A 26,117-nucleotide genomic window follows, 5' to 3' on the forward strand; every position below is an offset into this window, starting at 1 on the left:
CGTCGCCAGGCAGGGAAAGTAGTTATCTCCAGGTAATGAAGGAAGTCATCGCCAGGTAGGGAAAGTAGTTATCTCCAGGTAATGGAGGTAGTCGTCGCCAGGCAGGGAAAGTAGTTATCTCCAGGTAATGAAGGTAGTCGTCGCCAGGCAGGGAAAGTAGTTATCTCCAGGTAATGAAGGAAGTCATCGCCAGGTAGGGAAAGTAGTTATCTCCAGGTAATGGAGGTAGTCGTCGCCAGGTGCGGAAAGTAGTTATCTCCAGGTAATGAAGGTAGTCTTCGCCAGGTAGGGAAAGTAGTTATCTCCAAGTAATTGAGGTAGTCGTGGCCAGGTGCGTAAAGTAGTTATCTCCAGGTAATGAAGGTAGTCGTCGCCAGGTAGGGAAAGTAGTTATCTCCAGGTAATGAAGGTAGTCGTCGCCAGGCAGGGAAAGTAGTTATCTCCAGGTAATGAAGGTAGTTGTCGCCAGGTAGGGAAAGTAGTTATCTCCAGGTAATGGAGGAAGTCGTCGCCAGGTAGGGAAAGTAGTTATCTCCAGGTAATGGAGGTAGTCGTCGCCAGGTATGGAAAGTAGTTATCTCCAGGTAATGAAGGAAGTCATCGCCAGGTAGGGAAAGTAGTTATCTCCAGGTAATGAAGGTAGTCGTCGCCAGGTTGGGAAAGTAGTTATCTCCAGGTAATGAAGGAAGTCATCGCCAGGTAGGGAAAGTAGTTATCTCCAGGTAATGGAGGTAGTCGTCGCCAGGTGCGGAAAGTAGTTATCTCCAGGTAATGAAGGTAGTCGTCGCCAGGCAGGGAAAGTAGTTATCTGTAGGTAATGGAGGTAGTCGTCGCCAGGTAGGGAAAGTAGTTATCTCCAGAAAGGTAGGGGAAAGTAGTCGTCGCCAGGTAGGGAAAGTAGTTATCTCCAGGTAATGAAGGTAGTCGTCGCCAGGCAGGGAAAGTAGTTATCTGTAGGTAATGGAGGTAGTCGTCGCCAGGTAGGGAAAGTAGTTATCTCCAGGTAATGGAGGTAGTCGTCGCCAGGTAGGGAAAGTAGTTATCTCCAGGTAATGGAGGTAGTCGTCGCCAGGTAGGGAAAGTAGTTATCTCCAGATAATGAAGGTAGTCGTCGCCAGGTAGAGAAAGTAGTTATCTCCAGGTAATGGAGGTAGTCGTCGCCAGGTGCGGAAAGTAGTTATCTCCAGGTAATGAAGGTAGTCGTCGCCAGGCAGGGAAAGTAGTTATCTCCAGGTAATGAAGGTAGTCGTCGCCAGGCAGGGAAAGTAGTTATCTCCAGGTAATGAAGGTAGGCGTCGCCAGGCAGGGAAAGTAGTTATCCCCATTTAATGAAGGTAGTCGTCGCCAGGCAGGGAAAGTAGTTATCTCCAGATAATGAAGGTAGTCGTCGCCAGGTAGGGAAAGTAGTTATCTCCAGGTAATGAAGGAAGTCATCGCCAGGTAGGGAAAGTAGTTATCTCCAGGTAATGAAGGTAGTCGTCGCCAGGTATGGAAAGTAGTTATCTCCAGGTAATGAAGGAAGTCATCGCCAGTTAGGGAAAGTAGTTATCTCCAGGTAATGAAGGTAGTCGTCGCCAGGTATGGAAAGTAGTTATCTCCAGGTAATGAAGGAAGTCATCGCTAGGTAGGGAAAGTAGTTATCTCCAGGTAATGGAGGTAGTCGTCGCCAGGTGCGGAAAGTAGTTATCTCCAGGTAATGAAGGTAGTCGTCGCCAGGTGCGGAAAGTAGTGGTCCATATTTATCTACCAGTCACCTGATCCAGATGTAGCTACCAGTCACCTGGTCCAGATGTAACTACCAGTCACTTGATCCAGATGTAACTACCAGTCACCTGATCCAGATGTAACTACCAGTCACCTGGTCCAGATGTAACTACCAGTCAACTGGTCCAGATATAACTACCAGTCACTTGATCCAGATGTAACTACCAGTCACCTGATCCAGATATAACTACCAGTCACCTGGTCCAGATGTAACTACCAGTCACCTGGTCCAGATGTAACTACCAGTCACCTGGTCCAGATGTAACTACCAGTCACTTGATCCAGATGTAACTACCAGTCACCTGATCCAGATGTAACTACCAGTCACCTGGTCCAGATGTAACTACCAGTCACCTGGTCCAGATGTAACTACCAGTCACTTGATCCAGATGTAACTACCAGTCACCTGATCCAGATGTAACTACCAGTCACCTGGTCCAGATGTAACTACCAGTCAACTGGTCCAGATATAACTACCAGTCACTTGGTCCAGATGTAACTACAAGTCACCTGCTTCACAAGTATCTATCAGTCACCTGGTCCAGAAGTATCTACCAGTCACCTGGCCTAGATATAACTACCAGTCACTTAACTACTAGTCACCTGATCCAGATGTATCTATCAGTCACCTGGTCGAGGTGTAACTACCAGTCACCTGGTCCAGATGAATCTACTAGTCGCTCCTGGTCCAGAAGTATCTACTAGTCACCTGGTCCAGATGTATCTACCAGTCACCTGTTCCAGATGTATCTACCAGTCACCTGGTTCAGACGTATCTACCAGTCACTTGGTCCAGATGTATCTACCAGTCACCTGGTCCAGATATAACTATTGATCTCCTGGTCCAGATGTAACTATTGATCTCCTGGTCCAGATGTAACTATTGATCTCCTGGTTCAGATGTAACTATTGATCTCCTGGTCCAGATGTATCTACCAGTCACCTGGTCCAGATATAACTATTGATCTCCTGGTTCAGATGTAACTATTGATCTCCTGGTCCAGATGTAACTATGAGTCATTCAAACATGCAATCATTATTATTATTGTTATTAATATTCTTGTTGTTGCATCATTATTATTGTAGCTTATTATTATTATTATTATTATTATTATTATTATTATTATTATTATTATTATTATTATTATTATTATTATTATTGTTATTATTATTATTATTATTATTATTATTATTATTATTATTATTATTATTATTATTATTATTATTATTATTATTATTATTATTATTATTATTATTATTATTATTATTATTATTATTATTATTATTATTATTATAAACTCGCAGGGGTCATAGGGGGCATGAGGGAGAGAGGTTATCAGGTTTGATCCGAGAAAGGAAAGGAGAGCTCGAATTCCGTTAATTAAAATTCCTTCACTGGCATGATGAAGCCCTACTTGCTATAATTCCTGGGCAAGACAGTAACTCCGACACAGGAGAGGCAACACAAACGTAGCAATATACGTGGCAACAAACGTGGCAACACAAATGAGGCAACACATACGTTGCAGGAGCAAAGGATGTGGATTGAATTAACAAACGCTGGGATACACACACAGACACAGACACACATACACACACACACACACACACACACACACACACACACACACACACACACACACACACACACACACATACACACACACATACATACATACACACACATACACACACACACACACACACACACACACACACACACACACACACACACACACACACACACACACACACACACACACACACACACACACACACACACACACATTACAAAATTTTATCAGGAAACCAGCATAAACAGCCAGGGTCTCTCTCTCAACGTCAAATGACATAAATAAAAATAAATGTTTATCTCTGGCCGCGCGACGTAAGAGAAATATTTCTCATGTGATTTAAGCACAGCTTTTTTGACTCTTCCCAAGATAGAGGCAGGATGCTTCTTCCTTATAACACTCAAGAGGCAGATGAGGAACAACTCACCTCCGTCAAGAGGTCCAGGAGCCAGACACCAACATCCTAGACTGTTGAAATTACTTACAAGCACTTAGAGAATTGAGGAATCAGACACATGTGCAACTCCTGGCTATCTTTATTTGAAGACGGTTTTTACAAGAGAGTTTAAAGATGAAAGACGAAGACAGTGGAAAGTAAGGTGATCACTCTCTCGGTGGTGCAAATGTTGTCGGTATTGTTTATCACTAGTGTAATGATGTGTATTCTCTAACACCGGTTATTACACAATGTTCACACCAGGTGTGGTAATTGACAAGTGAGTCAGGGGAGGGGGGGGCTGCATTGTTTATCTTGAGTATGTATGGTTACCTGTGTCTGCTTAGAGCCTGCCTGCTGACCCGTGTTTCTGCCTGGTTACCTGTGTGTCTGCCTGGTTACCTGTGTGCCTGCCTGGTTACCTGTGTGTCTGCCTGGTTACCCGTGTTTCTGCCTGGTGCCTGCCTGGTTGTTTGTGTCTGCTTAGTGTCTGCCTGGCTACCTGTGTGCCTGCCTGGTTACCTGTGTGTCTGCCTGGTTACCTGTGTGTCTGCCTGGTTACCTGTGTGCCTGCCTGGTTACCTGTGTGCCTGCCTGGTTACCTGTGTCTGCCTCGTGCCTGCCTGGTTACTTGTGTGTCTGCCTGGTTACTTCTGTGCCTGCTTAGTGCCTGCCTAGTTACTGATGTCTGCCCGGTGCCTGCCTGGTTACCTGTGTTTTTGCCTGGTGTCCGCCTGGTTGTCTGTGTCCGCTTAGTGTCTGCCTGGCTACCTGTGTGCCTTCCTGGTTACCTGTGTGTCTGCCTGGTGCCTGCCTGGTTACCTGTGTCCGCTTAGTGTCTGCCTGGCTATCTATGTGTCTGCCTGGTTGCCTGTGTGTCTGCCTGGTTACTTGTGTTTCTGCCTCGTGCTTACCTAGTTGCTTGTGTCTGCTTAATGTTTGCCTGGTTACCTGTGTGCCTGCCTGGTTACCTGTGAGTCTGCCTGGTGCCTGCCTGGTTACCTGTGTCCGCTTAGTGTCTGCCTGGCTATCTATGTGTCTGCCTGGTTGCCTGTGTGTCTGCCTGGTTACTTGTGTTTCTGCCTCGTGCTTACCTAGTTGCTTGTGTCTGCTTAGTGTTTGCCTGGTTACCTGTGTGCCTGCCTGGTTACCTGCGAGTCTGCCTGGTTCCTGCCCAGTTACCTGTGTCTGCTTACTGCATGCCTGGTTACCTGTGTCTGTTTGGTGCCTGCCTGGTTACCTATGTGTCTGCCTGGCTACCTGTGTGCCTGCATGGTTACCTGTGTGTCTGCCTCGTGCTTGCCTGGTTACCTGTGTGTTTGCCTGGTGCCTGCCTTGTTACCTGTGTCTGCTTAGTGTCTGCCTGGTTACTTGTGTGTCTGCCTGGTTACCTGTGTCTCTGCCTGGTTACCTGTGTCTCTGCCTGGTTGCTTGCGTCTGCTTAGTGTTTGCCTGGCTGCCTGTGTGCCTGCCTGGTTACCTGTGAGTCTGCCTGGTGACTGCCTGGTTACCTGTGTGTCTGCCTGGTTACCTGTGTGCCTGCCTGGTTACCTGTGTCCGCCTGGCTACCTGTGTTCCTGCCTGGTTACCTGTGTCTGCTTGGTGCCTGCCTGGTTACCTGTGTGTCTGTCTTGTTACCTGTGTGTCTGCCTGGTTAACTCTGTGTCTGCCTGGTTACCTGTGTGCCTGCCTGGTGCCTGCTTCGTTGCCTGTGTCTGCTTAGCACCTGTCTAGTTACCGGTGTCTTCCCAGTGCCTGCCTGGTTAACTGTGTGTTTGCCTGGTGCCTGCCTGGTTTCCTGTTTCTGCTTAGTGTCTGCCTTTTTATCTGTGTGTCTGCCTGGTTACCTGTGTTTCTGCCTGGTGCCTGCTTGCTTGTGTCTGCTTAGTGTCTGCCTGGTTACCTGTGTGCCTCCCGGGTTACCTGTGTGTCTGCCTGGCGCCTGCCTGGTTACCTGCGTCTGATTAGTGCATGCCTGGTTACCTGAGTCTGTCTGGTGCCTGCCTGGTTACCTGTGTGCCTGCCTGGCTACCTGTGTGCCTGCCTGGCTACCTGTGTGCCTGCCTGGTTACCTGTATCTGCCTGGTGCCTGCCTGATTACCTGTATCTGCCTGGTGCCTACCTACTTACCTGAGTGTCTGCCTGGTTACCTCTGTGTCTGCCTGGTTACCTGTGTGCATGCCTGGTGCCTGCTTGGTTGCCTGTGTCTGCTAAGTGCCTGCCTATTTACCGGTGTCTGCCCGGTGCCTGCCTGGTTTAACTGTGTGTTTGTCTGGTGCCTGCCTGGTTACCTGTGTCTGCTTAGTGTTTGCCTGGCTACCTGTGTGCCTGCCTGGTTGCTTGTGTCTGCTTAGTGTTTGCCTGGCTACCTGTGTGCCTGCCTGGTTTAACTGTGTGTCTGCCTGGTACCTGTCTGGTTACCAGTGTCTGCTTAATGCATGTTTGGTTACCTGTGTCTGTCTGGTGCCTGCCTGGTTACCTGTGTATCTGCCTGGTTACCTGTGTGCCTGCCTGGTTACGTGTATGCCTGTCTGGTTGCCTGCGACTGTCTGGTGCTTATCTGGTTACCTGTGTGTTTGCCTGGTTACCTGTGAGTGCTTGGTTACCTGTGTGCCTGCCTGGTGCCTGCCTGGTTACCTGTGTGCCTGCCTGGTGCCTGCCTGGTTACCTGTGTGCCTGCCTGGTGCTTGCCTGGTGCCTGCTTGGTTACCTGTGTGTCTGTGTGGTAACCTGTGTGCCTGCCTGGTGCCTGCTTGGTTACCTGTGTGTCTGTGTGGTAACCTGTGTGCCTGCCTGGTGCATGCCTGATTTCCTGTGTGTCTGCCTGGTGTCTGTCTGGTTACCTATGTACCTGCTTGGTTACCTGTGTGCCTGCCTGGTGCCTGCCTGGTTGCCTGTGTGCCTGCCTGGTTACCTGTGTGCCTGCCTAGCTACCTGTGTGCTTGCCCGGTGCCTGCCTTGTTACCTGTGTGTCTGCCTCCAGAAGGAAGAACCAGAAGGAGGGACCAGATGGAGAGACCAGAAGGAGGGACCAGATGGAGAGACCAGAAGGAGGGACCAGAAGGAGGGACTAAGGTCCCAGGAGCCAAACGAGTTCAATAAAATATTGTTAGGGAAAAGTGGGTAATAACTGGGTGTTAGGGTTGTTCAGATAGCCAGGAACCATTAGCGAGTTACTGCCCGCACTTCCATCTAGCGGGCTGAGGCGTAACTACAGTTCCTGTGTCTGATGTCCTTTAATTTCTACTTCTGGTAGTATTAACCTTCCCTGGTGTCGAAGTTCGGAGAGTCGCTTCACCTCCACTCTTCTCCTGATCAGGTAAGGTGATCTACCAGGAGTATTTCTGTTCGTTTTTCTTTTATTTTCCTGGTTACCAGTAATGTGTTGGACATTGTATATCACCCTTTGTCTTTCTTAAATGTTACTCATTTAACTTTTGGTAACCAGCATATTTTCTGTTATAAGCTCTGCCGCTGGCCCTCCTCCAGGGTAGACGCCAGATAAGCAAGCAAGATACTTGTCTATTGGACCAAGTAACATAATTCGACCTCTCCTCGCCTTTTTCATCCTACTTGTGGTGCTCCAACTAAGTAGTATAGGAGTATCCAGAACATCGGATTGATACCATCCGCCCAGGATAACCTACAGTATTCTTTCAACATCAGAGAACCATCCTGGGTCTTACTTACTCGGGCCCAAACACCGTACCAGAACCAACAGCTACCAATTTTATTTATTTTAATTAAAAACTACTAAAGACAATCTTCATTATTAAACCTCGTCTTTATTTATTTTTTCATTTTTTTTGATCAGGAGGAAGGCGTTCCCCTGACAATATTGTGTTGTTTTCCAATAACCAGTTATTATGACCCACCTTAATGACCGAATTAATGTACAACTGTTATAAGAGAGAGAGAGAGAGAGAGAGAGAGAGAGAGAGAGAGAGAGAGAGAGAGAGAGAAGAGGGCCTGTGATGGTTCCTGTACAAGTAATCTTCATTCTTGGTCTGTATTCTTGGTAACATTCGGTGTCTAACCTTATTGACGGTCGATATTTAAGCTATGTACCACAGTATCTGAGAGCTCCGAGGTACCACAGTACCCTGGAGTCACGAGGTACCACGGTACTTAGGAGCCAAGAGATGCCACAGTACGTACGAGCCAAGAAGTATCACAGTACCTGGGAATCACAAGGTACCAGGGTGCCTGGGAGCCACGAGGTACCACAGTTCCTGGCAGCTACGAGATAGCACAGTAACTGGGAGCCACAAGGTGCCACAGTAACTGGAAACCACAAGGTGCCACAGTACCCGGGAACCACAACTTACAACAGTACCTGGGAGCCATAAGGTACCACAATACCTGGGAGTCACAAGGTACCACAGTACCTGGGAGTCACAAAGTACCACAGTTCCCGGGAACCACAACTTACCACAGTACCTGGGCGCTCTAAGGTACGACAATACCTGGGAGCCACGAGGTATCACAGTACCCGGGAGTCACAAAGTACCACAATTCCTGGGAGCCACAAGGTACTACAGTACCTGGGAGGCACAAGGTACCACAGTGTGTGGGAGCCAAAAGGTAGCATAGTGCCTGGGAGCCACAAGGTATAATAGTGCCTGGGAGCCACAAGGTACCACAGTACTCGAGAGCCTCAAGGTACCACAGTACCTGGGAGCCACAAGGTGCCACAGTACCTGGGGACCACAAGGTGCCACAGTATCTGGGAGCTACAAGGTACTACACTACGCAGTAGCCATGAGGTTCCACAGTACCTGGGAGCCAAGAACTACCACAGTACCTGGGAATCACAAGGTACCGCAGTACCTGAGAGCCACAAGGTACCATAGTACCTGGGAGTCACAAGGTACCACAGTACCTGGGAGCCGGAAAGAACCACAGTACCTAGGAGCCACAAGGTAACACAGTACCCGAGAGCCACAAGGTACCATACTACCTGGGAGTCACAAGGTACCATAGTACCTGGGAGCCACAAGGTACTACAGTACTTGGGAGTCACAAGGTACCACATTACCTGGGAGCCACAAAGTACCACAGTAGGTGGGAGCCACAAGGTACCATAGTACCTGGGTGTCACAAGGTACCACAGTACCTGGGAGTCACAAGGTGCCACAATACCTGGGAGCCACAAGGTACCACAGTACGTGGGAGCCACAAGGTACCATAGTACCTGGGTGTCACAAGGTACCACAGTACGTGGGAGCCACAAGGTACCACAGTACGTGGGATCCACAAGGTACCACAGTACGTGGGATCCACAAGGTACCACAGTACGTGGGAGCCACAAGGCACCACAGTACGTGGGAGCCACAAGGTACCACAGTACGTGGGAGCCACAAGGTACCACAGTACGTGGGAGCCACAAGGTACCACAGTACGTGGAAGCCACAAGGTACCACAGTACGTGGGAGCCACAAGGTACCACAGTTCGTGGGAGCCACAAGGTACCACAGTTCGTGGGAGCCACAAGGTACCACAGTTCGTGGGAGCCACAAGGTACCACAGTTCGTGGGAGCCACAAGGTACCACAGTTCGTGGGAGCCACAAGGTACCACAGTTCGTGGGAGCCACAAAGTACCACAGTTCGTGGGAGCCACAAGGTACCACAGTACGTGGGAGCCACAAGGTACCACAGTACGTGGGAGCTATATGAGTGTCACAGAGACCTTGGAGGTGCTGTGTAATCTACTGTCTTATGGATATCGATCTTGACTGGTACCATGGCAGCCTACACCTGCTATGCCAGATACACCTGTTACCCCTGCAACATCTTGCCATGGCAACCTACATCTGTCCCACCTTGCTGTGGTGCAGCAGGTGTAAGCAACACCTGCAATACCTTGCACGTGTAGCCAACACCTGGTACCCCTTGTCACTGCAGCTTGCTATTACGTTACTTACATCTTGACATTGAAGCTTGCACCTGCTAGATCTTGCTATGAAAACCCACACCTGTTACACCTGCTACTGCTTGCCATGGCATCCTACACCTGTAAGACATCCTATATCTTGCAACTGGCAGCCTACGTCTAGAAAAACTGCTTCATCTTTCCATAGCAGACTACATCCTCTACACCTGCTTTGGCAGCCTACACCAGCTACATCAAACAACACCTACTGTACCTTCCTATAATAGCCTACGAGTGCTACGCATTGCCATCACACCCAAAATCTACCTCACCTTGCTACAGCAGCCAAGACCTGCTACATCTTGTCATGACAACCTACATCTGCTTCACATTACTATGGCAGCATAGATTTGCTATATCTTTCCATGGCAGACTACACCTGCAACACGCTGTCATGGCAGCCTGCACTTGGAAGACCTTTCAATGGCAGACTGCACTTACAACACCTTGTCATGGCAGCCTACGCCTGCAACACCTTGTTATGGCAGCCTATACTTGCAACGCCCTGTTATGGCAGCCTACACCTGGTTACGAAAACGGAGTTTCTTAAGATGTGTCCTCCCTAGGAGAGTGCAATCCGCAGAATCCAGTTGCATGATGGGTCTGGGGGAATATACTTCGTAACCAGATACAGGTATCTAGGCTTTGAGGTCCCTCTTCTTCGACTGGTTCTAACAAGAATTTGTTGCCAATACAAAGAGAAGGTGAGAGCACTTAAAGCCGTGGCAAGTTTTCATCCCAGGTCTGAAGCGAATGTAATAATTGTGAACATGATGTATTTTGCCCCCGTTATATCACTGTTGACAGTGTCGTACCCCGACTTGCTCTTGTGTATCCCACTCAACCTTACCTCCCCTCCCACTCAACCATACCTCCCCTCCCACTCAACCTTTCCTCTGCTCTCTTTCAACTTATCCTCTCCAATCAACTTTTCCTCCCCTCCCACTCAACCCTTCCTCCCCTCCTTTCCAGCTTTTATTTCCAGAATCAATTTTTTCTCCCTGTCCACTCACTCTTTCCTCCCCTCCCATTCTATCTTTCCTGAGTCAATTAACGTTTCCTCGCCTCATGCTCAACCTTTCCTTCCCTCCCATTGAAGCTTTCTTTCATCCCACTCACCCTTTTCCCTTCTCCCGTTCTACCTTTCCTCCACTATTTCTCAATCTTTCCTCCACTCACTATTTTTCCTCCCCTTCCATTCACTATTTTTCCTCCCCTTCCATTCACTTTTTTCCTCTCCTCATCCTTTACTTCTTTCCCACTTCCTTCTCTCCCTCTCAAGTTATCGTTCCTTTCTTTCATGTCTATCTTCTTCCCTTCTGTCTCCTTTCCAAAACTTAATCTACCTTTCACTTTTTCTCTTCTTCCGTTTCTCATTTTCTTCCTCCCTCCTTCCTTCCTCTCTCTCTGTCCTTCCATCGTTGCAACCTTCCCTGCAGGGAGGCTAGGCTGCCTGCTGACCACCCTGCAGGGAGCAACTGTGCAACATTATGTGATCAAGAAACTCGCTTATTGTTGAGTGACTTTCTGCAGGGGAAGCCTCAGGGTTCAAAGAAGGGAAGCCCCTAGGTTCAAGAAAGGAAAGCCTCTGGGTTCAAGAAAGGAAAGCCCCTAGGTTCAAAAAATGGAAGCCTCTGGGTTCAATTGATAAAGGGAAGTCTCAGGGTTCAAAGAAGGGAAACCTTAGGGTTCATGGAAGGGAAGCCTTAGGGTTCAAGGAAGGGAAGCCTCTGAATCCAAGGAAATGAAACCTCTGTATGTAAGATAAAAAAATCTGCGTGCCAGGAAATAGAGCTTCTGGATCACGCTCACTATCTCCGTCTTGGTCCTGTACTTATGTCTTGATGCTAGTGAAGCGTTCTTGATCTACAGAACCGGAGCTACTTGGCCATATTTGCTTCAGTCCTACGTTTTTGTGAAAAAAGACGAGCAAACATTCCTAAGATGCGACTCATAAAAGCATCTAACAAGTGAGAAGGGTGAGAATATTTCTACAAAATACTGACTGGAGAAAAATAAAGGTGAACCCATATAGCGTTCTCTGTGCTACAGTCTTGAGAGACTGAACACAGAACAGTCCTGGAAACGCTGAGAACTGAAAGGCCGTTATATCTCAGTGAGAGTGTAAAAGCTTGTCCATTACAGAAAGTGATACCTGAAGACTGCAATAGTGATCTTACTCAGCTGCTTCAAAGACTGAAGATATTACAAAAAAGAAAACAAATCTTCCACAGAGAAATTATTGGCATGACGCAGACACTAAGACATTCAGAGGAAACAGGAAATACATAACGATATAAAAGATATTCAAGAGGTAGGGAAAATATGTATAGACCTTTAAATGCAGCCTCTTCTAGCATTGGCTTCATAATTAAGGACATACCAAAGCTCTAGTTTTGGCCTACTATGTAAAGAATTTCAACCTCTTCTAATGTTGGCTTCAGAACAAGAAAAACGCTAAACATCTAATGTTAACCTGATTACAAGTATACAAGAACTCTTCTAGTATTGACTCGATTACAGGTATACTAGAGCTCTTCTAGTATTGCCCTAATTACAGATATGCTATAGCTCTTCTAGTACTGGCCAACTAATTGCAAAAGAAGAAATGGCCAAGAAATTACCGATAACCTGTAGGAACAGAATCAATCAATTTTGGGCAATGCAGTCACTACACTGGAAACTGAAATACCAGAATTTTTTTCTTTTTCAGAATAACACAGGCGCACGCACAGGTAAATATTGCATATTTATGCAAATCCTAAGAGCTTTGAAAACAAATCCAGTTTCCTGGAACACTTTATTTATAAAGAATTATAAAATGCCACTAGCAAAGTCGTTCATCCTATTACTAAAGAAGAGATCAGAGAATAAATTCTGCTGAGAGGTTCATTTCCATGAGGGAGAGAGATGGTGATAATACACGGACCAGTTACAGTAATATACGGACCACTTAAGCTAATATACGAACCAGTTAAACTAATATACGGACCAGTTAGGTTAATATACGCACCAGCTATACTAATAGACCAGCCAGGTAGGCATACTAACATACAGATCAGCCACATTTATATATGTACCAGCTACACTAATGTAGGGTTCAGGAACACTAATATACCACGAGCCACACTTATACGGTTTAGCCACATTAAACTTGCATATCGGAGACCGAAACTTAGGTCAACGTTTTGGTCTGACTTGGACCATTAACTAACCACACAGAAGCGCGAAGGGAAGGGAAGGGAACCAGAATGTAAACGAGGGCGGGCGTGGACACATCTCTATCGTATATATACTGGCTTCCTTACCTTCGCGCTTTTGTGTGACTAGTTAATGGTCCAAGTCAGACCAAAACGTTGACCTAAGTTTCAGCCTCATATGTGCAGGTTATCAGTGTATTTTCCAGTCACTGTATTTTGACTTTTTATTCTTCACAGTAAAGTAGATTATCTGTCTGGCGTTCAGCGGTAGAAGGCAGCTCCAGCCCTCACCACTCCTGCCACTGAATGACCCTCACCAGTTTATCATTTCATACAAATATTGTATTATATATCAAGAGCAGGAATATATTTTTACAGGTGATTTACCATTACGACGCAGAGAAATTGGAGTAAAATAAGAATACCGAGGTTATACACACGATTTTTCTAGTCAGGGTTGTGGCAACTCATCAAATGAAATCCAAGTCTCAGGACCAAATCGTTTCCTATTGAAATATCTTATGTGTGTGCACACGTCTTCTGCTTCTCATAGCTCGTCAAATAAGATAAAAAAAATAAAGTGTCATCTGTTGCGGACGATATCAGTATCAACCTCAGGACAATACACACAAAAACTACAAACTAAATATCAGCAAGGTTTTCCAGTGGACAACGAAAACAACAGGATGTTGTTATCAACTGCATTGAAACGAAAAGAACGAAGATCTCCAAAGATTACTGGCTGCGAAAAACGTATTCAGGTCTATTCACAGAATGGATGGAACAGAGAAAAGATTCGGGAATATTTATGTGAGACGACCTAACATTTAGAGACACAAAGCAAACGTTACCTGGACCATAAAAAAATGAAAGGGTGGATTACGAAAATTTAAAAAATAATGGAACAAGGTGAGTGCAAACATTCTTCACAGCACTTATGCTCTCTACTTTGTAATGTTGTTTTGTACTCACGTTTACAAAGGTCCATCTCCCTGACACAGGCACATATTGTTATTTATAAAGATCTGTGATATACCGATACCTGGTTTTGGAAGATGATCTCTTGCGGCCCGTTTGATCAGCCAAGCTGTTAGTAGCACTGGTTTTCAAGGTCACATGCGTCAAAGCTTGGTTGATCAGACTTTTCTTAAAGTAACAAGACTGTTTTCCTCTTCAAGAATTCAGCGTTTGGTTCGGCAGTGTATCATGTAATTACAGAAAGAATTTTGAAGATTTTTAGACCACAGATGTTGGTTCAGTGTTCTCCAGTGACGTCTTTAGTTCTCCTTGTTTTTAACTGAGTCAATGTACATTTTTATTTTTATCTTCCACGTAAGAAAGATATATTCTGGGTTCTTATTAGGTGTCCAACTTCTGAGAATGACACGTTTATGGGAAACTTGTGACATATCACAAGTTCCGGTCCAGAAAGTACATTCCCACTAGTTTGAGGAGTCTAGTAAATTAAATGATTCACTGATTTAATGTGTTAGTACACACACACACACACACACACACACACACACACACACACACACACACACACACACACACACACACACACACACACACACACACACACACATTAAACACACTAACACATTAAATCAGTGAATATATATATATATATATATATATATATATATATATATATATATATATATATATATATATATATATATATATATATATATATATATATATATATATATATATATATATATATATAAAGAGAGAGAGAGCTCTTTTCCATGTATACCATGTTAGTCTCATACTATGCCCCTCCTTTCTTCTCTCCTTCCCTCCCTCACTCCCACCCTCACTCCCACCCTCACTCCCACCCTCACTCCCACCCTCACTCCCACCCTCACTCCCTCCCTCACTCCCACCCTCACTCCCTCCCTCACTCCCACCCTCAATCCCACCCTCACTCCCACCCTCACTCCCACCCTCACTCCCACCCTCACTCCCTCCCTCCCACCCTCACTCCCACCCTCACTCCCTCCCTCACTCCCACCCTCACTCCCTCCCTCACTCCCACCCTCAATCCCACCCTCACTCCCACCCTCACTCCCACCCTCACTCCCACCCTCACTCCCACCCTCACTCCCTCCCTCACTCCCACCCTCACTCCCACCCTCACTCCCTCCCTCACTCCCACCCTCACTCCCTCCCTCACTCCCTCCCTCACTCCCACCCTCACTCCCACCCTCACTCCCACCCTCACTCCCACCCTCACTCACACCCTCACTCCCACCCTCACTCGCCCACTCCCTCTCACCCTCACTCTCACCCTCACTCTCACCCTCACTCTCACCCTCACTCTCACCCTCACTCTCACCCCCACTCTCACCCTCACTCTCACCCTCCCTCTCACCCTCACTCTCACCCTCCCTCTCAGTGCCGGCAATGAGCCTCATTAATGCTCTCCGTTTCTTCAGCCTTGAGTTACTTTCGTCCCCAAGGTTATTGTCAGTCAAGTTTCCTCCCACCCTCCCTCCAGGCTTTCCCTCCCACCCTCCCTCCAGGCTTTCCCTCCCACCCTCCCTCCAGGCTTTCCCTCCCACCCTCCCTCCAGGCTTTCCCTCCCACCCTCCCTCCAGGCTTTCCCTCCCACCCTCCCTCCAGGCTTTCCCTCCCACCCTCCCTCCAGGCTTTCCCTCCCACCCTCCCTCCAGGCTTTCCCTCCCACCCTCCCTCCAGGCTTTCCCTCCCACCCTCCCTCCAGGCTTTCCCTCCCACCCTCCCTCATGGCTTTCCCTCCCATTCTCCCTCCAGGCTTTCCCTCCCACCCTCCCACCAATCTTTTCCTTCCACCCTCCCTCATGGCTTTCCCTCCCGCCCTCCCTCCGGGCTTTCCCTCCCACACTCCCGCATGACTTTCCAACCCACTCTCTCGCCTGGCCCTCCCTCCCACCCTTTCTCCTGCCTTTCCCTCCCACCCTGCTTCATGGCTTTCCCTCCCACTCTCCCTCATGGCTTTCCATCCCACCCTTCCTCCTGGCTTTCCCTCCCGTTCTCCTTCCTGGCTTTCCCTCCTACCCTCTATCCTGGCTTTCCCTCACAGCGTCTCTCCCGGCTTTCCCTCCCACCCTCACCATAGATAATACCTGGGGTGTTCCCTGGCTAAGTCGGCAACGCACGTGCTCACTTACTGAGTATCCGAAGTTCGATTCCTGTCACGGGTGGAAATGTTGGGCATATCACCTTACACCTGCTGTCCCTGTTCACCTAGAAATAGATACCCAGGTGTTAGTCGACTGCTGTGGGTCGTATCCTGGGTGATGGTAGTGTACCTTAAATGATCCCAGGTAGGATAACACGCTGTGGGTCGTATCCTGGGTGATAGTAGTGTACCTTAAATGATCCGAGGTAGGATAACACGCTATGGGTCGTATCCTGGGTGATGGTAGTGTACCTTAAATGATCCCAGGTAGGATAACATATCTCAGCCAGTAAAATTTATTTTTGTAAAAGCAAAGATTCCCTGGATCAAAAACCAGCATCATGGCAGCCACCACCTGTCCTGCCCACGAGGGTCTCACCACCACCACACCATCATGGCAGCCACCACCTCTCCTGCCCACGAGGGTCTCACCACCACCACACCATCATGGCAGCCACCACCTCTCCTGCCCACGAGGGTCTCACCACCACCACACCATCATGGCAGCCACCACCTCTCCTGCCCACGAGGGTCTCACCACCACCACACCATCATGGCAGCCACCACCTCTCCTGCCCACGAGGGTCTCACCACCACCACACCATCATGGCAGCCACCACCTCTCCTGCCCACGAGGGTCTCACCACCACCACACCATCATGGCCGCCACCACCTCTCCTGCCCACGAGGGTCTCACCACCACCACACCATCATGGCAGCCACCACCTCTCCTGCCCACGAGTGTCTCACCACCACCACACCATCATGGCAGCCACCACCTCTCCTGCCCACGAGTGTCTCACCACCACCACACCATCATGGCAGCCACCACCTCTCCTGCCCACGAGGGTCTCACCACCACATCACCATCATGGCAGCCACCACCTCTCCTGCCCACGAGGATCTCACCACCACCACACCATCATGGCATCCACCACCTCTCCTGCCCACGAGTGTCTCACCACCACCACACCATCATGGCAGCCACCACCTCTCCTGCCCACGAGTGTCTCACCACCACCACACCATCATGGCAGCCACCACCTCTCCTGCCCACGAGTGGCTCACCACCACCACACCATCATGGCAGCCACCACCTCTCCTGCCCACGAGGGTCTCACCACCACCACACCATCATGGCAGCCACCACCTCTCCTGTCCACGAGGGTTTCACCACCACCACACCATCATGGCAGCCACCACCTCTCCTGCCCACGAGGGTCTCACTACAACCACACCTTCATGGCAGCCACCACCTCTCCTGCCCACGAGTGTCTCACCACCACCACACCATCATGGCAGCCACCACCTCTCCTGCCCACGAGGGTCTCACCACCACCACACCATCATGGCAGCCACCACCTCTCCTGCCCACGAGGATCTCACCACCACCACACCATCATGGCAGCCACCACCTCTCCTGCCCACGAGTGACTCACTACCACCACACCATCATGGCAGCCACCACCTCTCCTCCCCACGAGTATCTCACCACCACCACACAATCATGGCAGACACCACCTCTCCTGCCCACGAGGGTCTCACCACCACCACACCATCATGGCAGCCACCACCTCTCCTGCCCACGAGGGTCTCACTACAACCACACCTTCATGGCAGCCACCACCTCTCCTGCCCACGAGTATCTCACCACCACCACACCATCATGGCAGCCACCACCTCTCCTGCCCACGAGGGTCTCACCACCACCACACCATCATGGCAGCCACCACCTCTCCTGCCCACGAGGATCTCACCACCACCACCACACCATCATGGCAGCCACCACCTCTCCTGCCCACGAGGGTCTCATTACCACCACACCATCATGGCAGCCACCACCTCTCCTCCCCACGAGGATCTCACCACCACCACACCATCATGGCAGCCACCACCTCTCCTGCCCACGAGTGTCTCACCACCACCACACCATCATGGCAGCCACCACCTCTCCTGCCCACGAGTGTCTCACCACCACCACACCATCATGGCTGCCACCACCTCTCCTGCCCACGAGGGTCTCACCACCACCACACCATCATGGCAGCCACCACCTCTCCTGCCCACGAGGGTCTCACCACCACCACACCATCATGGCAGCCACCACCTCTCCTGCCCACGAGGGTCTCACCACCACCAAACCATCATGGCAGCCACCACCTCTCCTGCCCACGAGGGTCTCACCACCACCACACCATCATGGCCGCCACCACCTCTCCTGCCCACGAGGGTCTCACCACCACCACACCATCATGGCAGCCACCACCTCTCCTGCCCACGAGGGTCTCACCACCACCACACCATCATGGCAGCCACCACCTCTCCTTCCCACGAGTGTCTCACCACCACCACACCATCATGGCAGCCACCACCTCTCCTGCCCACGAGTGTCTCACCACCACCACACCATCATGGCTGCCACCACATCTCCTGCCCACGAGTGTCTCGCCACCACAACACCATCATGGCAGCCACCACCTCTCCTGCCCACGAGTGTCTCACCACCACCACACCATCATGGCAGCCACCACCTCTCCTGCCCACGAGGGTCTCACAACCACCACACCATCATGGCAGCCACCACCTCTCCTGCCCACGAGGGTCTCACTACAACCACACCATCATGGCAGCCACCACCTCTCCTGCCCACGAGGGTCTCACCACCACCACACCATCATGGCAGCCACCACCTCTTCTGCCCACGAGGGTCTCACCACCACCACAAAATCATGGCAGCCACCACCTCTCCCGCCCACGAGGATCTCACCACCACCACACCATCATGGCAGCCACCACCTCTCCTGCCCACGAGTGTCTCACCACCACCACACCATCATGGCAGTCACCACCTCTCCTGCCCACGAGGGTCTCACCACCACCACAAAATCATGGCAGCCACCACCTCTCCTGCCCACGAGGATCTCACCACCACCACACCATCATGGCAGCCACCACCTCTCCTGCCCACGAGGGTCTCACCACCACCACACTATCATGGCAGCCACCACCTCTCCTGCGCACGAGTGTCTCACCACCACCACACTATCATGGCAGCCACCACCTCTCCTGCCCACGAGAGTCTCACCACCACCACACCATCATGGCAGCCACCACGTCTCCTGCCCACGAAGGTCTCACCACCACCACACCATCATGGCAGCCACCACCTCTCCTGCCCACGAGTGTCTCACTACAACCACATCATCATGGCAGCCACTACCTGTCCTGCCCACGAGTGTCTCACTACCACCACACCATCATGGCAGCCACCACCTCTCCTGCCCACGAGTGTCTCACTACCACCACACCATCATGGCAGCCACCACCTCTTCTGCCCACGAGTGTCTCACCACCACCACACCATCATGGCAGCCACCACTTCTCCTGCCCACGAGTGTCTCACCACCACCACACCATCATTGCAGCCACCACCTCTCCTGCCCACGAGTGTCTCACCACCACCACACCATCATTGCAGCCACCACCTCTCCTGCCCACGAGTGTCTCATTACCACCACACCATCATGGCAGCCACCACCTCTCATGCCCACGAGTGTCTCACTACCACAACACCATCATGGCAGCCACCACCTCTCATGCCCACGAGGATCTCACAACCACCACACCATCATGGCAGCCACCACCTCTTCTGCCCACGAGTGTCTCACCACCACCACACCATCATGGCAGCCACCACTTCTCCTGCCCACGAGTGTCTCACCACCACCACACCATCATTGCAGCCACCACCTCTCCTGCCCACGAGTGTCTCACCACCACCACACCATCATTGCAGCCACCACCTCTCCTGCCCACGAGTGTCTCATTACCACCACACCATCATGGCAGCCACCACCTCTCATGCCCACGAGTGTCTCACTACCACAACACCATCATGGCAGCCACCACCTCTCCTGCCCACGAGGATCTCACCACCACCACACCATCATGGCAGCCACCACCTCTCCTGCCCACGAGGGCCTCACTACCACCACACCATCATGGCAGCCACCACCTCTCCTGTGCACGAGTGTCTCACCACCACCACTCCATCATCGCAGCCACCACCTCTCCTGCCCACGAGGGTCTCACCACCACCACACCATCATGGCAGCCACCACCTCTCCTGCCCACGAAGGTCTCACCACCACCACACCATCATTGCAGCCACCACCTCTCCTGCCCACGAGTGTCTCACCACCACCACACCATCATTGCAGCCACCACCTCTCCTGCCCACGAGTGTCTCATTACCACCACACCATCATGGCAGCCACCACCTCTCATGCCCAAGAGTGTCTCACTACCACAACACCATCATGGCAGCCACCACCTCTCCTGCCCACGAGGATCTCACCACCACCACACCATCATGGCAGCCACCACCTCTCCTGCCCACGAGGGCCTCACTACCACCACACCATCATGGCAGCCACCACCTCTCCTGTGCACGAGTGTCTCACCACCACCACACCATCATCGCAGCCACCACCTCTCCTGCCCACGAGAGTCTCACCACCACCACACCATCATGGCAGCCACCACGTCTCCTGCCCACGAAGGTCTCACCACCACCACACCATCATTGCAGCCACCACCTCTCCTGCCCACGAGTGTCTCACCACCACCACACCATCATTGCAGCCACCACCTCTCCTGCCCACGAGTGTCTCATTACCACCACACCATCATGGCAGGCACCACCTCTCATGCCCACGAGTGTCTCACTACCACAACACCATCATGGCAGCCACTACTTCTCCTGTCCACGAGTGTCTCACCACCACCACACCATCATTGCAGCCACCACCTCTCCTGTCCACGAGTGTCTCACCACCACCACACCATCATTGCAGCCACCACCTCTCCTGCCCACGAGTGTCTCACTACCACCACACCATCATGGCAGCCACCACCTCTCATGCCCACGAGTGTCTCACTGCCACCACACCATCATGGCAGCCACCACCTCTCCTGCCCACGAGTGTCTCACTACCACCACACCATCAAAACAGTGAATATGAATAGCTTATATTATTATTATTATTATTGTTATTATTATTATTATTATTATTATTATTATTATTATTATTATTATTATTATTGTTGTTGTTATTATTACTATTTTTATTATTATTATTACTATCATTATTATTATTATTATTATTATTATTATTATTATTATTATTATTATTATTATTATTATTATTATTATTATTATTATTATTATTATTATTATTATCATTATTATCATTATTATTATTATTATTATTATTATTATTATTATTATTATTATTATTATTATTATTAATATTATTATTATTATCCTTGCTTTTATTAATGCTATCAATATTATTACATTTACTATTCTTAGCATTATTACCATCATCATATACAAGGGTAAGCACTAAACCCTTAAGGATCCTGCGGCACCTAGGGAATGAAAGGCAATCAGGTGTGACCCAAGGAAGAGGAGGGCAGCATCAGTTTCTTGGATCAAGACGATAAAGTTAGAGAAATTTTGCTCTAATATTGTCAATATTTGAAACGTTAACTGTATTCTCTTGAATAAAATTATTACTTGATTAATACAGTGATTTAAGAGATAATATTGCTTGATTCATACACTAACCTCAGAGAGAATATTGCTTGATTCATACACTAACCTCAGAGAGAATATTGCTTGATTCATACCGTAACCTCAGAGAGAATATTGCTTGATTCATACACTAACCTCAGAGAGAATATTGCTTGATTCATACACTAACCTCAGAGAGAATATTGCTTGATTCATACAGTAACCTCAGAGAGAATAATGCTTGATTCATACAGTAACCTCAGAGAGAATATTGCTTGATTCATACAGTACCCTCAGAGAAAATATTGCATGATTCATACAGTAACCTCAGAGAGAATATTGCTTGATTCATGCAGAAACCTGAGAGAGAATATTGCTTGATTCATACAGTGATTTAAGAGAGAATATTGCTTGATTCATACACTAACCTCAGAAAGAATATTGCTTGATTCATACAGTAACCTCAGAGAGAATATTGCTTGATTCATGCAGTAACCTGAGAGAGACTATTGCTTGATTCATACAGTGATTTAAGAGAAAATATTCCTTGATTCATACACTAACCTCAGAAAGAATATTGCTTAATTCATACAGTAACCTCAGAGAGAATATTGCTTGATTCATACAGTGATTTAAGAGAGAATGTTGCTTGATTCATTCAGTAACCTCAGAAAGAATATTGCTTGATTCATACACTAACCTCAGAGAGAATATTGCTTGATTCATACAGTAACCTCAGAGAGAATATTGCCTGATTCATACACTAACCTCAGAGAGAATATTGCTTGATTCATATATTAACCTAAGAGAGAATATTGTTTGATTAATACAGTGATTTAAGAGAGAATATTGTTTTATTCATGCAGTAACCTCAGAAAGAATATTGCTTGATTCATACACTAACCTCAGTAAGAATATTGCTGATTCATACACTAACCTCAGAGAGAATATTGCTTGATTCATGCAGTAACCTCAGAGAGAATATTGCTTGATTCATACGCTAACCTCAGAGAGAATATTGCTTGATTCATACACTAACATCAGAGAGAATATTGCTTGATTCATACAGTAACCTCAGACAGAATATTGCTTGATTCATACACTAACATCAGAGAGAATATTGCTTGATTCATACAGTAACCTCAGACAGAATACTGCTTGATTCATACACTAACATCAGAGAGAATATTGCTTGATTCATACAGTAACCTCAGACAGAATATTGCTTGATTCATACACGAACATCAGAGAGAATATTGCTTGATTCATTCACTAACCTCAGAGAGAATAATGCTTGATTCATACGCTAACCTAAGAGAGAATATTGCTTGATTCATACACTAACCTCAGATAGAATATTGCTTGATTCATACAGTAACCTCAGAGAGAATATTGCTTGATTCATACACTAACCTCAGAGAGAATATTGGTTGATTCATACAGTAATCTCAGAGAGAATATTGCTTGATTCATACATTAACCTCAGATAGAATATTGCTTGTTTCATACAGTAACCTCAGAGAGAATATTGCTTGATTCATACACTAACCTCAGATAGAATATTGCTTGATTCATACAGTAAACTCAGAGAGAATATTGCTTGATTCATACACTAACCTCAGGGAGAATATTGCTTGATTCATACAGTAACCTCAGAGAGAATATTGCTTGATTCATACACTAACCTAAGAGAGAATATTGCTTGATTCATATAGTAACCTCAGAGAGAATATTGCTTGATTCATACAGTAATCTCAGAGAGAATATTGCTTGATTCATACAGTAACCTCAGAGAGAATATTACTTAATTCATACAGTAACCTCAGAGAGAATATTGCTTGATTCATACACTAACATCAGAGAGAATATTGCTTGATTCATACAGTAACCTCAGACAGAATATTGCTTGATTCATACACTAACATCAGAGAGAATATTGCTTGATTCATACAGTAACCTCAGACAGAATACTGCTTGATTCATACACTAACATCAGAGAGAATATTGCTTGATTCATACAGTAACCTCAGACAGAATATTGCTTGATTCATACACGAACATCAGAGAGAATATTGCTTGATTCATTCACTAACCTCAGAGAGAATAATGCTTGATTCATACGCTAACCTAAGAGAGAATATTGCTTGATTCATACACTAACCTCAGATAGAATATTGCTTGATTCATACAGTAACCTCAGAGAGAATATTGCTTGATTCATTCACTAACCTCAGAGAGAATATTGGTTGATTCATACAGTAATCTCAGAGAGAATATTGCTTGATTCATACATTAACCTCAGATAGAATATTGCTTGTTTCATACAGTAACCTCAGAGAGAATATTGCTTGATTCATACACTAACCTCAGATAGAATATTGCTTGATTCATACAGTAACCTCAGAGAGAATATTGCTTGATTCATACACTAACCTCAGAGAGAATATTGCTTGATTCATACAGTAACCTCAGAGAGAATATTGCTTGATTCATACACTAACCTAAGAGAGAATATTGCTTGATTCATACAGTAACCTCAGAGAGAATATTGCTTGATTCATACAGTAACCTCAGAGAGAATATTGCTTGATTCATACAGTAACCTCAGAGAGAATATTGCTTAATTCATACAGTAACCTCAGAGAAAATATTGCTTGATTCATACACTAACCTCAGAGAGAATATTGCTTGATTCATACAGTAACCTCAGAGAGAATATTGCTTGATTCATACAGTAACCTCAGAGAGAATATTGCTTGATTCATACAATAACCTCAGAGAGAATATTGCTTGATTCATACACTAACCTCAGAGAGAATAATGCTTGATTCATACACTAACCTCAGAGAGAATATTGCTTGATTCATACACTAACTTCAGAGAGAATATTGCTTGATTCATACACTAACCTCAGAGAGAATATTGCTTGATTTATACAGTAACCTCAGAGAGAATATAGCTTGATTTATACAGTAACCTCAGAGAGAATGTTGCTTGGTTCATACAGTAACCTCAGATAGAATATTGCTTGATTCATACAGTAACCTCAGAGAGAATATTGATTGATTCATACACTAACCTCAGAGAGAATATTGCTTGATTCATACAGTAACCTCAAAGAGAATATTGCTTGATTCATACAGTAACCTCAGAGAGAATATTGCTTGATTCAAACACTAACCTCAGAGAGAATATTGCTTGATTCATACAGTAACCTCAGAGAGAATATTGCTTGATTCATACAGTAATTTCAGAGAGAATATTGTTTGATTTATACATTAACCTCAGAGAGAATATTGCTTGATTCATACACTAACCTCAGAGAGAATATTGCTTGATTCATACACTAACCTAACAGAGAATATTGCTTGATTCATACACTAACCTCAGAGAGAATATTGCTTGATTCATACAGTAACCTCAGAGACAATATTGCTTGATTCATACACTAACCTCAGAGAGAATATTGATTGATTCATGCAGTAACCTCAGAGAGAATATTCCTTGAATCATACACTAACCTCAGAGAGAATATTGCTTGATTCATACACTAACCTCAGAGAGAATATTGCTTGATTCATACACTAACCTCAGAGAGAATATTGCTTGATTCATACAGTAACCTCAGAGAGAATATTGTTTAATTCATACACTAACCTCAGAGAGAATATTGGTTGATTCATACAGTAACCTCAGAGAGAATATTGCTTGATTCATACAGTAACCTCAGGGAGAATATTGCTTGATTCATACAGTAACCTCAGAGAGAATATTGCTTGATTCATACACTAACCTCAGATAGAATATTGCTTGATTCATACAGTAACCTCAGAGACAATGTCGCTTGATTCATACACTAACCTCAGAGAGAATATTGCTTGATTCATACACTAACCTCAGAGAGAATATTGCTTGATTCATACAGCAACCTCAGAGAGAATATTGCTTGATTCATACACTAACCTCAGATAGAATATTGCTTGATTCATACAGTAACCTCAGAGAGAATATTGCTTGATTCATACAGTAACGTCAGAGAGAATATTGCTTGATTCATACAGTAACGTCAGAGAGAATATTGCTTGATTCATACACTAATCTCAGATAGAATATTGCTTGATTCATACACTAGCCTCAGAGAGAATATTGCTTGATTCATACACTAACCTCAGAGAGAATATTGCTTGATTCATACAGTAACCTCAGAGAGAATATTGCTTGATTCATACACTAACCTTAGAGAGAATATTGCTTGATTCAAACAGTAACCTCAGAGAGAATATTGTTTGATTCATACAGTAACCTCAGAGAGAATATTGCTTGATTCATACAGTAACCTCAGAGAGAATATTGCTTGATTCATACAGTAACTTCAGAGAGAATATTGCTTGATTTATACACTAACCTCAGAGAGAATATTGCTTGATTCATACAGTAACCTCAGAGAGAATATTGCTTGATTCATA

The sequence above is a fragment of the Cherax quadricarinatus genome, chromosome 19 (assembly GCF_038502225.1).
Source record: "Cherax quadricarinatus isolate ZL_2023a chromosome 19, ASM3850222v1, whole genome shotgun sequence".
Taxonomy (NCBI): Eukaryota; Metazoa; Arthropoda; class Malacostraca; order Decapoda; family Parastacidae; genus Cherax; species Cherax quadricarinatus.